General features: G+C 41.7%; 1 pseudogene; it reads left to right on the plus strand.

The window, feature by feature from the left end:
• The first annotated feature begins 13,276 nt into the window (after positions 1-13,276).
• Positions 13,277-13,394, plus strand: LOC124778608 (annotated as a pseudogene).
• The last annotated feature ends 2,110 nt before the right edge of the window (positions 13,395-15,504 follow it).

Here is a 15,504-nt window from a genome sequence, read left to right on the forward strand (position 1 = left end):
TCTTAACAGTCGGACTGACAGACAGACTGTGGGACAACAAAATGATCCAACACCGTTCGGTCACATTAGTGTGACCGCCTGTCAGAATCCTGAATAGCCATCTTCTGTAGTGCACACCAACTGGGAAACGTACGGCAGGAGAGTCAGTGGGGTTCCGGAAGGAACCGAAAGGGATGTGGAGCCATGCCGACCGAGGTGATGACTGTAGATGCGCAGGGTTACTCGGTTGGGGGTCCATGGAGCGAACAGTCCAGTCGAGATGGTCCCAAAGATTCTCGATTGGGTTTAAATCTGAGGAATTTGGTCGACCCGGGAGTACGGTAAACTCAACTGCAAAATGCGTGATTCTTAGCTTGTCTAGGTAATACATGCTGTCATGCCTAGGAAGATTCACAATACATATAGGGATGGACATGGTCTTCAAGGATAGATGCATACTTGTGTTGATCCATTGTGCATCGACGCGCAGAGTAGCCTCGCAGTGAGAGGCACCTTGTCACGGTCCGTTCGGCTCCCCACGTCGGAGATTCGAGTTCTGCCTCGGGCATGGGTGAGTGTGTTGTCCATAGCGTAGGTTAGTTTAAGTTAGCTTAAGTAGGGTGTAGGCTTGGGGACCGATGACCTAAGTAGTTTGGTACCGTAAGACCGCACCACAAATTTCCAATTTCCATTATGCCTTCCAGAATGACGAGATCACTAAGAGAATTCCTCCGGCCTGGTCTGGACCCTACCGACGATTGTTGCATGATGTTTTCTTTCAGATGTTTCTCGCATTACACGCGAATGTCCTCCGTCTGATGGACCACAAAACGTGATTCACCGTAAAAGTATACTTTTCGACACTCAGTGGACGTTCAGTAGCCGTACTGACGTCCGAATTCCATCGTTCGTCGATGATGAATGGCAGCCAGCAAGGGCACTTGCACCAGGCTCCTGCAGCGGAGACACATACGCAGCAACGCCCACTGAACTTGGTTGATCAGACACTGTTCAGAAGCCCTTGTTTCGCCCGGGCGGTGAGTTGCTCAACAGCAGCGTGTGTATTCGCCCGCAGCCGTTGCTCGTCCCTGTCATCTAAGGAACTTAGTGGATCACAGTTGCCTCGGCGCCGGTATTGGACAGCGCCATTTGGCCATGCGTGATGTACCCTAAACTCTGCAGCTAGCGCATTAAGCCGATTCGTAAATGCATCCACCCTTGGCCCGAAAGCCACGGATCATACTGTGGTGTCACTGCCAGACACCACACTTGCTAGTTGATAGCCTTTAAATCGGCCGCGATCCGTTAGTATACGTCGGACACGCGTGTCGCCACTATCAGTGATTGCAGACCGAGCGCCGCCACACGGCAGGTCTAGTCTAGAGAGACTCCCTAACACTCGCCCCAGTTGTACAGCCGACTTTGCTAGCGATGGTTTTCTGACTACATACGCTCTCATTTGCAGAGACGACAGTTTAGCATAGCCTTCAGCTACGTCATTTGCTACGACCTAGCAAGGCGCCATATTCAGTTACTATCAATGTATTATGAACAGAGAATATTGTGAATCATGTACCGCCAAGAGCTACGTTCATCATTAATGGATAAAAGTTAACTATCAAACTAATTACGTCCGCTTTCTGAATTCTAATTCCTTGTCATGTTCCGAACCTCACGTCAGTATAGTTCTTCCCTCCTCACGCCAGCCTGCGCGAGCTAAAAGCGTGCATTTCGGCCTCCATTCGTAACACGGTGTTGGCTCTTCTGGCAACCCAACACATACTCTTTGTGCTTCAGACAGATGCCTCCGCTTCCGCCTTAAGACTACGACTGCACTCTTTTCCGCGCCTATCTGTCACATTTTATTTATCACCCGCTGCTAGAGCCGCCACGTGTCTTCACTGAGTGTTATATGCACGTTGACGTTGAACACAGGCAGTGTACTCATTACTGTGATTGCACCATGTGTAAGGGTTGCATTTTAGTGATACTGCGTCGGAACGCTAATAAGATACACTCATAGGATTCGTGAACACAGAAAAGGCATTCTTCAATGTAAGCTCTTGTGAATGACAAGTAATATACGCGTGTTGCCCAGAAAGTAAAGAACCACTTTTTTTCTCAACCGGAAACAATGCTACGAGTGCTAAACGTTTCGTATATATTATCTGAAACCTCCTGAGTGAGAGCGCCAAGCTTCCGTCAGCGCAGCTGCAGGACAGTTTCAAAATGGCGTCTGTAGGTGATGTACGCTGCAAGCAACGTGTCGTCGTTGAATTTCTCACTGCAGAGAAAGAAAGTGTGAGGAATATTCACAAACGCTTGTCCAAAGTCTATGGAGCATCTGATGTCGACAGAAGTACAGTTAGTCGCTGGGCACAGAGGGTGAGTTCATCAGAAGGTGATTCAGCGGAACTCCACGATTTGCGGCTGTCGGGGAGACCATCCACGGCTGTCACACCTGACAGCCCTGACCTAGCCCCATCGGACTTCCACTAGTTTGGGCCATTAAGGGATGCTATTCGTGGAAGACATTTTCAGGAAGATGAGGAGGTGATCCACCCAGCGAAGCACTGGCTCCGGAACCAGGACAAGGATTGGTACCGACAAGGCATACACGCCCTTGTATCAAGATGGAGGATGTCTACAGAACGGGTTGGAGATTACGTGGAAAAATAGGGTGTATGTAGATAAAACAGCATTCTTTCGTATGTGTTATTCTCATTGTATTGAATAAACAATTGTTGAAGAAAAGGTGCGGTGAATTACTTTCTGGGCAACCCTGGTACAAAATGTACAAGGACCAAGACGGAACAATAAGACTGGAAGTCCAAGAACGAAATTCTTGGATTAAAAGTCGTGTAAAACGGGAATTTAGTCTTTCGGCCCTACTGTTAAATCTGTACATCGAAGGAGCAATGACGGAAATGAATGACAGGTCCTAGAATGTTATTAAAATTCAGGGTGAAAGAATGTCAATAATAAGATACGCTGATTACATCGCGATACTCAGTGGAAGTGAAGAAGAATTGCACGATCTGCTGAAGGAATGAGGGTTCCAATCAATACAGAATACAGATCGAGAGTAAACCGGTAAAAGACCAACGTATGGAATGAGATTATCAAGGAACTTGACATAAAAATAGATGACCATGCTAAGGAAGCCTGCTATCTTGGAAGCAAAATAACCCATAACGGACGAAACAGAGAGGACATACAAAACAGATAATCACAGGAAAAGAGAGCGTTACCGGCCAGGAGAAGTCTACTTTTACCAAAGTAGGCCTGAAGTTGAATGTGGACTTGGACTAAATTAACCATGCAATCTGACTTCCATGATAAATGTAGATGTTGTTTTATTCGCAACCATCCAGAAATATTGGTAATCGTCAAGGAGCGATTTTTTGCTAATTAGTGTCCCACAGCAACGCACAAAATTAAAACTGTAACGGAAAGTAGCTTTAAAGAGTTTTCTTATTAATATGATGATTAATGGAATGAATGTGCACATAGAAATTTTTAGTTTTAAGATTGCGATTACCTTATTTACTAAAATATTTTTGTCCGATTTGGACAGCCGACTGCACTTCTACCTTCCTATAACTAATAATAACTGCCTCATCCGATCTAACTAAAAGAGATTCAGAACATGTATTTCTCTATTAACTGATTATAATGTGTTTCGCAGAGGAACAAATTGGCCTGGCCGATTGCCTAAGCAAGCATTATGCACACGGTCACGGACAATATTTAGTAAGCAACACCATGCGACTTACACAGTTACAGGTAATATTTTCCTTTGGTAGATCATAGAACCGGTAAATGGCAGCGATCCTACCGCCAATTCAACAGAGCTGAAACTCATTCAGAGGATGGGAAATAATGTTAGTTTTCTAATATCGGAAATCATCAAACAGTAGATTAACTAGGAGTGGTTTTGTTTGGTATTTATCAGTCCTTCATTCCATCAGGTGCACTGAGATTATTCGAATAATACCCCATATCCACTGTTGAACTCTCGATGAACATGTCGAACAAACATTAAATTTCATTTATCATAATGGATATTTCTGAGAGGCGTACAACTTTGTCATTTCGTCTTCTTCTTCTTCTTTTGCTTGTGACTTTATCCCGCGGTTTCGCAGTATCGGAATGGTTATGGACGGATTTGGCAATGTTAATGATGAGGGGTGGCCGGATGACAATTGTGTCATTTATGTTTTAAATAATGAAACACTATTCTTTTGTGCTAAACACAATGCATTTCGAGAATTTTTTCTCGTTGTCGAGTGTAAATATTTACGTGATTATTATGTGTGATGTTTGGACGCGTGTTTTTCCGTCTCTCTTGCGCTACTGATGTCTTTTTAAGGTTTTACTGCAGTCAGAAAACTGGATCTGCTAAGACTGTGGATGTGTTTTACATGCAAATGTTAGAAATAGTATTGTCTGTAGTGTGCCTCTTCCGTTACTCGTAATACCAAATATGTCCCTGTGAGCAGAGAGGAAAAAACACTACTTCTAACATTAGCATGTAAACAACATCTCTACTTTTATTTTGTTCTGTATTCCGACGGCATTATAACCTCAAAACGACAACTACAGTGCAAGGGAGGCGGAAAATAAACAGGCAAACGTGAGACCTGACATTCATGTAAATACTGTGTTCCCATTGACAGTGGAAAGAATTACTCGAAACGCGTTGTATTATGCATGGAAAACTAGGCAACTGATGCAGTATTTCATTATTTAAATAAAATACGAAACGGGAACGACAAGCGTATGCCCTGTTCCTCGGCCACTCACGCTCATTATACACGATAACATAACTAATGGCACGTGTGCAAGAAGGATCTAAGCTCTAAAGATGAAAACAGATTTCATAACAAATGCCTCTGTGTACTTCTTTTTTTGGGGGGAAGGGGGGGGGATAGTCATCAGTTTTCTGACTGTTTTGATGCAGACTCTCCTGTGCCAAAACCTCTTCATCTCAGAGTAGCACTTGCAACCTACGTCCTCAATTATTTGCTGGATGTATTCCCATCTCTGTCTCCCTCTACAGTTTTTGCCCTCTACAGCTCCCTCTAGCACCATGTAAGACATTCCCTGATTCCTTAAGAGATGTCCTACCATCCTGTCCCTTCTTCCTGTCAGTGTTTTCCACATAATTCCTTTCCTCTCCAATTATGCCCAGAACCTCCTCATTCCCTACCTTATTAGTCCACCTAATTTTCAACACTCGTCTGTAGCACCCCATCTCAAATGCTTCGATTCCCTTCTGTTCCTGGTTTCCCGTAGTCCATCTTTCGCTACCATACAATTCTGTGATCCAAACGCACATTCTCAGAAATTTCTTTCTCAAATTAAGGCCTATGTTTGATGCTAGCAGCCTTCTCTACGCCAGGAATACCCTTTTTGCCAGTGTCAGTCTGCTTTTGAAGTTCTCCTTGCTCCATCCGTCATTGGTTATTTTCCTGCCGAGGTAGCAGAATTTCTTAACATCATCTACTTCATGACCACTAATCCTGATGTTTTTTCGCTGTACTCAGTTATGCTATTTCTCTTCACTTTCTTCTTCCTTCTATTTAATCTCAATCTTTATTCCGTACTCATTAGACTGTCCATGCTATTCAGCAGATTATGTAATTCTTCATCACATTCACTCAGGATAGCAATGTCGTCGCCGAATCGTATCTTGATATCGTTCCACCGCGAATTTTAATTCCACTCATGAACCTTTCTTTTATGATTGTACGAGATACACCAATCATTCGTGACTAATACTAGCAGGAATGATATAAGTTTCTTTGAAGGCGCTGTGAAAGGAAAGGCAGTTGGGAAAGTCATTATTTATAGGTGGGAATAGCATATTTCAAAACGACAGTGATGTCATTCGCATAGCCTTAAATGTCCTAGATCCTTTTGATGAACCACAAGACCAAAAAAATAAGCCTATTCTTTGACCAACATTCTGGATTACAATATTTACGTGATGGTGTTCCAGCCTTTTGACGAATATTTATGGATCTGTAGTCCGCCCACATTATCTCTGATGTCACTGGAGCACAGTATATCTACAGAAGTATAATACTGTATTCTGCATCATTTGTGGAACATGGGTGGCCGTGCACAAAATTCTAGTTCTTTTTCATATTTTTATCTGCTCCAACAGGATTACAAGCAAAGTCATTATTAAACAGAAATCACTGACGGTCTAAAACGTAGAAATTACAGCAGCATTCTCCACGGGGTCACTAAAGTGGAAATAAATATAATTAGGCATTGGATTCGTGATTACCTTTACAACAGGACAATGATTCGCTGAACGTGTTCTCCCTTGTTCCTGAGTTAGGTCCGTATAACCAAAAGATACGGCAAGGTCGCGTACTTTCCTTCCGTTCCCTTCCACTCCCACCTTCCTAAGCCTCTTCTAACGCAGGGAACTGAGCACAGCTGTTAACTGTCATTGTAAATCTTGATGTTGTTAAATTTATGTCTTTCTCTCTCTCTTTCTCTCTATCCCCTTCTCTCTGGAGATGCTGCGTTACGACATTGGAGAATAACTACCACCTCATACTACTGACACGAGTTGAAACCTAAGAACAACGTATATAACGCACCATCAACGCCTGGGAGATAATAATACATCATGCTATGTGATATTTCTCGTTTTTCATGACAAAAAATATTTTTATAGGAAAATAAGTGAAGATATCGACGTGCTGTGTCTTGTAAGATACTTAAGGAAGTTTTATAGTCTCTCTATGTTACTGTGCATATGAAATGTGTATAATATTAAGGAAGAGAGCTAATTCCAAAAAATGGTTCAAATGGCTCTGAGCACTATGGGACTTAACTGCTGAGGTCATCAGTCCCCTAGAACTTAGAACTACTTAAACCTAACTAACCTAAGGACATCACACACATCCATGCCCGAGGCAGGATTCGAACCTGCGACCGTAGCGGTCGTTCGGCTCCAGACTGTAGCGCCTAGAACCGCTCGGCCACTCTGGCCGGCAGCTAATTCCAAAGATTGCCTTCTTAAATAGAGATACATTTGAATGTTACACACCAAAGTATTTATAACATATTCAGAAGATAGTTAGCAGCATAAAATTATTTGCAAAGTATACCGAAACATATATTCACTCCGCCTACGCACAGTTTCCAACATTTTCCTTCTATATATTTATACACCTCGTTTATGTTGGATTTCAAATAACATAGGAGTTTTATAAATACGACATTTGTGTGAAATAAAATCTACTAAAGAGGCTGGCTACACTACGCTTGCCCGTCCTCCCCTGGAGTACAGATGCGCGGTTTGGGATCCTTACCAGATAGGATTAACGGAGTACATTGAGAAAGTTCAGAGAAGAGCAGAACTTTTTGTACTATCGAGAAATAGTGGAGAGAGTGTCACAAAAATGATACACAATTTGGGGAGGACATCATAATAACAAACGCGTTTCCCATTGAGGAGGGGTCTTCTCACGAAATTTTAATCTTTCTCCTCCGAATGCGAAAATATTTTGTTGACACCGAACGTAATCATAATAAAATAAGGAAAATCAGAGCTCGTACGGAAAGATATAGGTGTTCGTTTTTTCTGCGCGCTGTTCGAGATTAGAATAATAGAGAGTTGTTGTGAAGGTGGCTCAATGAACCGTCTGCCAAGCACTTAAGTGTGATTTGCAGAGTATCCACGGAGATTTAGATGTAGAGCGAAACAACCCATATAGCTTCAAGCAAACCTTTTACTTGCTATAGTTTCTGAGAACTGTACCAATCTGAATTTATACTCTAAAAATTGTGTTTTCTTGTGTCCATTGGTTCCATGTACGAAATTTTTGTTTGGACGCCCGTGATCTACGACGTAAACTACTCATGACTGGATTCGTACAACACTTAGTTACAGAGGATTTTCTGGGAGTGGTTGGTTATTGGCCTAAGAATTTTTTGCAGCACTACGGGAAGCACATTAGTAAAAGACATTCTGGGAGGTATTAGATGTGACGCCTCGGTTTTATTAATGCGACATTGCAAGATACCAGATCGAAAAAATACAAAGCTTTTTGGAGTCGAAATGAAATGAAATACATAGAAATCATTTAATTATACTATGACATGTTTTATGGAGCCTCCAAAATTTCTACTGGATTGTAGAGTTTTGTGGCCGCAGCACCACAATTCCGCTTCTATAACTAGCGAAATATTGCTTGCCTGTGACGTGCCATGGGTCTTTTCTGGAAACCTATGCATATATTACCCCATTGCAGTCAGGAATAGTCACTTAGAATAATAAATTAATATTAGTCGTTTGGTATATTACTCAATAAAACCTTGAAAAAGACATTGGAATTCCTCTTACCTCAGACATTCCTTACTTTTATCGAAAGTATTTACTAAGTCTATAATATAAATATTAGTTTCTTAGTTAAATTCTCGTCATTTTCAGTTGATATTTGAAACATGAAATTATTATGTATATATCAGCCTTCCGAAAAACTATCTCTGTTTCAGTTGCGTCCACTGTTGCAGTTTACTTTAATGAGTAGTGTATAATCCATGAATACGTCTTGTAGATTCAAGAAAAAATAGGCGTATTGACAGTTTAATTTGAAAATCTAGCTAATTTCATATGAGTATTCCTTTTCTCGTCCACACATTCGTGATAGCGTTGTAGTGATAACGATAACATCTGATGAAATACGAAAAGTTCATTCCCTTAGTATGAGAAATTGGGGAGCAAAATACTTGACATTTATGTGTTAGCTCACCATCTCACGCATCTAAATCCTACATCCACTCACCAAAATTAATTAATAATGGGTTTTGGGGATAACCAAGTAAAACTGCAACCATCTCTGTGCTCTGTGGACAGTTTTTGGCCGGAGATGCCAACGTGTGATGTTGTCAATTCTACGTAGGAAAGAAGGAAAGAAAGAGACATTTTGCTGAATTAAGCTTGCAGTGATAAGTGAACAAAAACTTCAAGCCGATATAAGTACTCGTTTCGCCAGCACGCATTGAAAAAAAATTCGTCATTTCTTTCTGTCTTCCGCTTTCTTTACTGTTCGGTGAAAGTCAGCGCATGTAGCCAGTAATAACAATTTTTACATGTGAGAAGCTCAGGGTTTGTAACTTCCTATGCTGTAATGACGCAAAATGCTATCTATACCCCTTCAGATATTAGACTCTTATTAATTCGAATTAAAGCGAATTTCTAAAACGTAGACGTCAAGTTTTGCTTCTTTAACAATTTCTTAGGTCCGAAAGATGCCTATCAGCACCTCGACTTTACATTTATTGAGATAATTGTAGGAATTCGTGGCTCATCTATAAAGGAGACTTGTGTAGAGCACTATGCGATCCAGCTGTGCTTGTATTCCCAGGCCTGCCACCTTGGATCTACATCCTGGATTTTTCTTTTCTTTCCTTTACTGCTTGCTCAATATACAGATTGAATAAAATTGGGGAGAGGCTACAATCCACCGTCTGGTTTCTGTACAAATTGTAAATAGCCTTTCGCTCCCTGTATTTTACCCCTGCCACCTTCAGAATTTGAAAGAGAGTATTCCAGTCAACATTGTCAAAAGCTTTCTCTGAGTCTACAAATGCTAGAAACGTAGGTTTGCCTTTACTTAATCTTTCTTCTAAGATACGTTGTAAGGTCAGTATTGCCTCACGTGTTCCAATATTTCTACGGAATCCAAACTGATCGTCCCCGAGGTCGGCTTCTACCAGTTTTTCCATTCGTCTGTAAAGAATTCGCGTTATTATTTTGCAGCCGTGACTTATCAAACTGATAGTTCGGTAATTTTTACATCTGTCATCACCTGCTTTCTTTGGGACTGGAATTACTATGTTCTTCTTGAAGTCTGAGGGTGTTTCGCCTGTCTCATACATTTTGCTCGCCAGATGGTAGAGTTTTGTCAGGAGTGGCTCTCCCAAGGCTGTCAGTAGTTCTAATGGAATGTTGTCTACTCCCGGGGCCATGTTTCGACTTAGGTCTTTCAGTGCTCTGTCAAACGTTCCACGCAGTATCATATCTCGCATTTCCATTTCTATAATATTGCCCTGAAGTACATCGCCCTTGTATAGACACTCTATATACTCCTTCCACCTTTCTGATTTCCCTTCTTTGCGTAGAACTGGGTTTCCATCTGAACTCCTGATTTTCATGCAAGTGGTTCTCTTTTCTCCAAAGGTCTCTTTAATTTTCCTGTAGGCAGTACTTATCTTACCCTTAGTGTGATAAGCCTCTAGATCCTTACATTTGTCCGCTAGCCATGCCTGCTTGGCCATTTTGCCCTTCCTGTCCATCTCATTTTTGAGACGTTTGAATTCCTTTTTGCCTGCTTCATTTACTGCATTTTTATGTTTTCTCCTTTCATCAGGTAAATTCAACATTTCTTCTGTCACCAAAGGATTTCTACTAGCCCTCGTCTTTTCACCTACTTGATCCTCTGCTGCCTTCACTACTTCATCCCTCAAAGCTACCCATTCTTCTTCTACTGTATTTTTTTCCTCCATTCTTGTCAACTGTTCCCTTATGCTCTCCATGAAACTCTGTACAATCTCTGGTTTAGACAGTTTTTCCTGGTCCCATCCCCTTAAATTCGCAACTTTTTGCAGTTTCTTCAGTTTTAATCTACAGTTCATAACCAATAGATTGTGGTCAGAGTCCATATCTGCCCCTGGAAATGTCTTGCAATTTACAACCTTGTTCCTAAATCTCTGTCTTCCGTTATATAATCTATCTGAAACCTGTCAGTATCTCCAGGCTTCGTCCATGTATACAGTCTTCTTTTATGATTCTTGAACCAAGTGTTAGCTCTGTGCAAAATTCTACCAGGCGGCTTCCTCTTTCATTTCTTCCCCCCAGTCCATATTCACCTACTACTTTTCCTGCTCTTCCTTTTCCTACTATCGAATTCTAATCACCAATGACTATTAAACTTTCGTCTCCCTTCACTATCTGAATAATTTCTTTTATATCATCATACATTTCTTTAATTTCTTCGTTATCTGCAGTGTTAGCTGGCATATGAACTTGTACTACTGTAGTAGGCGTGGGCTTCGTGTCTATCTTCGCCACAATAATGCGTTCACTATGCTGTTTGTAGTAGCTTATCCGCACTCCTATTTTTTTAATTTATTATTAAACCTACTCCTGCATTACCCCTATTTTATTTTGTATTTATAACCCTGTATTCACCTGATCAAAAGTCTTGTTCCTCCTGCCACCGAACGTCGCTAATTCCCACTATATCTATCTTTAACCTATCCATTTCCCCTTTTAAATTTTCTAACTTACCTGACCGTTTGAGGGATCTGACATTCCACGCTCCGATCCGTAGAACGCCAGTTTTCTTCCTCCTGATAACGACGTCCTCTTGAGTAGTCCCCGCCCGGAGATCCGAATTGGGGACTATTTTACCTCCAGAATATTTTACCCAAGAGGATGCTATCATCATTTAACCATACAGTAAAGATGCATGCCCTCGGGAAAAATTACGGCTGTAGTTTCCCCCTGCTTTCAGGCGTGCGCAGTACCAGCACAGCAAGGCCGTTTTGGTTAGTGTAACAAAGCCAGATCAGTCAATCATCCAGACTGTTTACCCTGCAACTACTGAAAAGGCTGCTGCCCCTCTTCAGGAACGAAACGTTTGTCTGGCCTCTTAACAGATACGCCTCCGTTGTGGTTGCACCTCCGTTACGGCTATCTGTATCGCTGAGGCACGCAAGCCTCCTCACCAACGGCAAGGTCCATGGTTCATGGGGGGGATGGCTATGGCTGATAAAAGACGGTTGAGTGCTACTCCGATGACTATTTCGAACTATTTCAAGAAACGTGTATATCTGAAGGAGTCACACCACCTAGAACAACAGGAAGTGAAGAAATTGACCTCAATTTCGACGATGTCTGGAGCCTTTTTCTACGAAATTTGCGTAAACTGACTAGGGTCAAAGTTTGTTGTGGTAGCGAAATAAATATACCTGCTTGGTTTAACGCATTTTATCAATGAATTTTGCCCTCTGACTCTTGTGTCTGAAACAATAGCATGTTCCTGATCCTCAGTATGCTGAGTTTGAACTGGTTAGCAACTATAATGTAATTACAGTAACTGTTGAAGGAACCGTCTTATGTTGCGCAGGCAGCATAAGACAGCTCATCTAAGAATTACTGTAATAGCATATTTGATTGAATCGTTAATGACTAGAGAAGTTCAGAGATGGATTTGTAGCGACTGCATGAAATATGGAAAGCACATGTTGTGGGAGGAAACGAGAGACCAACGTCTGCAAAATTATCAAAAAAAAGACTGTAGCAGCTGTCACCAAAAGAAATTACGAATTTACGAAAAGAAAGTCTATTCGAGTTGAGATCTGCACCACCCTACTCTGTTTTAAGAATCTGAACAATGAATCCAGAATGCTTAGTTAATCGGTACTGTTAATGTAACTGGCGGTTGCTGTTAGCGATTTCGCGTAATGAGTTGACAGAAACACATGGTTACTCTCTGAAAAAAGACGCGATTGTCTTCAAGCAGAAATTGCTAGGCCATCATCGCAACAGAAAATCATTTTGTCTTATTTCTGCTGTCATTTCCTCAGAAACAAAACTTAATTGTGATATTTCTTTCAGCGATATCGGTTTCAGCTGTTAAATATAAGACATTTTAATGTGAGCCAGACAGTTTTTCAATGTTTTCCTGTCAAAGCAGAATTTTTCATCCCACTCATAATCGCGGTTAGTATACGAAAGATATAAGGTAAATGCGATTTGGAAACAGATTTTTACTTCAGGTATGGACTGTGTGTTGGTCAATAGCAGCTTTTGCCGGACTGACTGGATCTCGGTTGCTTATGTCTCACCTGTTCTTCAATAGACGGTAAACTTCGCCAGCTTCTGGTACCACTTGCGGGACGTGTGGGTGCAGTCACTTAGTATGACAGTCGGTCTCAATGCGTCCTTATTTTTAATTGAGACTTGATAGCTTAAACTCTTTGCACACCATTGTTACATATGTGTGTCGGGGATGGGTGTGGCGTTGACATGGATGCGATTATTTAGGAAGAAGGGTGGTATTTCTGTGATCTTATTAGTAAACGTCTTGCCTTTCCTTCTGGGGGAGGATTAAGGGAGGGACAGTAGCTTGCGGGAGGAAAGAAAATATGAGGAAGCATTGTTTGGTTGCTGTGTTCCGATATTTACTATTATTGGGTCCTTTCCTCTGTAGAATCATTGTGTGTTGCCATTTCTTAAACATCGTACAGCAGGTGTTTAATAGCCCACGGCCTTGCCGCAGTGGTAACACCGGTTCCCGTCAGATCACCGAAGTTAAGTGCTGTCGGGCTGGGCTAGGACTTGAATGGGTGACCATCCGGTCTGCCGAGCGCTGTTGGCAAGCGTGGTGCACTCATCCCTAGTGAGGCAAACTGAGGAGCTACTTGATTGAGAAGTAGCAGCTCCGGTCTCGGAAACTGACATACAGCCGGGAGAACGGTGTGCTGACCACATGCTCCTCCGTATCCGCATCCAGTGAAACCTATAGGCTGAGGATGAAACGGCGGCCAGTCGGTACCTTTGGGCCTTCATGGCCTGTGCGGGAGGAGGTGTTTAATATGTTGACTTAAAATTGTTAGTCCAGTGACAAACACTGTATTTCTTTATTCACTTTTAGATGGTCCTTTGCTTCGAACGGAGAAATGTATTGTAACTTTTTAGTGTCTCCATTCGTTTCCTACTGTTCTTATCTTCAGTCCGAAGCCTGGTCTGATGCATCTTTCCATGCAGGTATTTTGTGAGTAAGCTGTTTCCTCTCTGCAACTGCCCAAGCTCACGCCATCCTCCATAATACCTACGTTCATTGATGCCTCAGGAACTGTCCTCTCAATAGCTCCTTACTTTTAGTCACGTCTTGAAATATATACGATCTAGTAAAGCTTCATTTGTTATCTGTTCCTTTCATCTAGTCTTTAGCATCCTAAAATAGGAGGCCGTATTGTGGAAGAGGTGTTCAGACCATGTAATGTTTCTGTCGTTTCTGACAAACTTCCACTATGCCTTCGTCGGTCTGTGACTCAACCCAGAAGGCAGTGCGGTAAATTTAAGAGATTGGTTGCTCTCTAAGTTAAAGAAATCGAGCTCACAGATCCAAAGGAAATTAAATTCTTAGGTGGTTGACTACTCGGGACACCGAAGCTATTGACATAAATCTTATCAGATCTGTTGGTCGTCCACGTTTATCTTCCGTGCACAGCTGCAAATACCTTCATTAAAAAAAAATTCTCCTCATCAGAAAATGTCTTCCTCTTGTTGTGCAGTTTACGTTGTGTCTGCTTAGGCTATAGTCAGTTATTTTACTGTCCAAGTAACAAAATTACTTTCTTTGTCTCATTTACAAATCTGATTCTCTCATCTTCAGCCGACTGATCGTAGACGCTGTTACCTTTACCGGTTCGTGCACGATAGTGATGTTACCATATGTGGCACAAATGTATTTTGACCAGTTGATGTACACTATTATTTCCCATGAAGATAGTACTCAGTACCGAAATCGGTAAAGAATAAATAAAACTGTACAGCTGTTGGCATACAAAAATGACATTTTCCAAGTATTTGTTAGCTGTGGATAACTATTAAAGAAAACTGCATGTTCCAAAACGCCGCCCGTGAAAATATTATTTCTTAGAGGGTCATATCTCGGATTCTATTGCTCACTGAGATGACGTTTAAGTGTTTTGGATAAATGAGCGTACTGTAGCCATTCTACAGAACAAGACTAAAATTTAAAAATCACGTACTTCTTGCAGCTCATGCAAACTGAGCAAGTCGGCTGTCGCATGAGATGCAGTTAGCGGTGGACCTGAGGCGGCTTATGAAAGCGCAATGCCGGCCGTGGTGGCCGTGCGGTTCTAGGCGCTGCAGTCTGGAACCGTGAGATTGCTGCGGTCGCAGGTTCGAATCCTGCCTCGGGCGTGGATGTGTGTGATATCCTTAAGTTAGTTAGGTTTAAGTAGTTCTAAGTTCTAGGGGACTGATGACCTAAGATGTTAAGTCCCATAGTGCTCAGAGCCATTTGAACCATTTGAAAGCACAATTTGTTTATGCGTTGTTCCTGAGAAAAAAACCACGAAAATCCGTGATTTTTGGGTACCAAAAGTACCAACTGTGGGCATGGCCACTTCTATAATTTCTATTCACAGCAAGTCGTCGAAATGTGTACCTGATAATCTTACAATGATGTTTTCGCCAAATCTTGACATTTTTCGATATTAATATCCGTTACTAGATCCAGGGCATCTAAGTTGCCTTATATACCCACTTAAAATTTGCACATAATATCCTACCTGAGCCATAAATGTCGTTTTAACCTATGTAGTAAACACATGGCAAGGGTTGTAGGGTCATCTCGAAGGTTAGGTCACAAAATTATGTGTTTAATCAGCTTTTTTTCACCATTAAACTCTTTGATGCGCTCTCTCTGTGTGTGTGTGTGTGTGTGTGTGTGTAAT

The sequence above is a fragment of the Schistocerca piceifrons genome, chromosome 2 (assembly GCF_021461385.2).
Source record: "Schistocerca piceifrons isolate TAMUIC-IGC-003096 chromosome 2, iqSchPice1.1, whole genome shotgun sequence".
NCBI classification, from domain to species: domain Eukaryota; kingdom Metazoa; phylum Arthropoda; class Insecta; order Orthoptera; family Acrididae; genus Schistocerca; species Schistocerca piceifrons.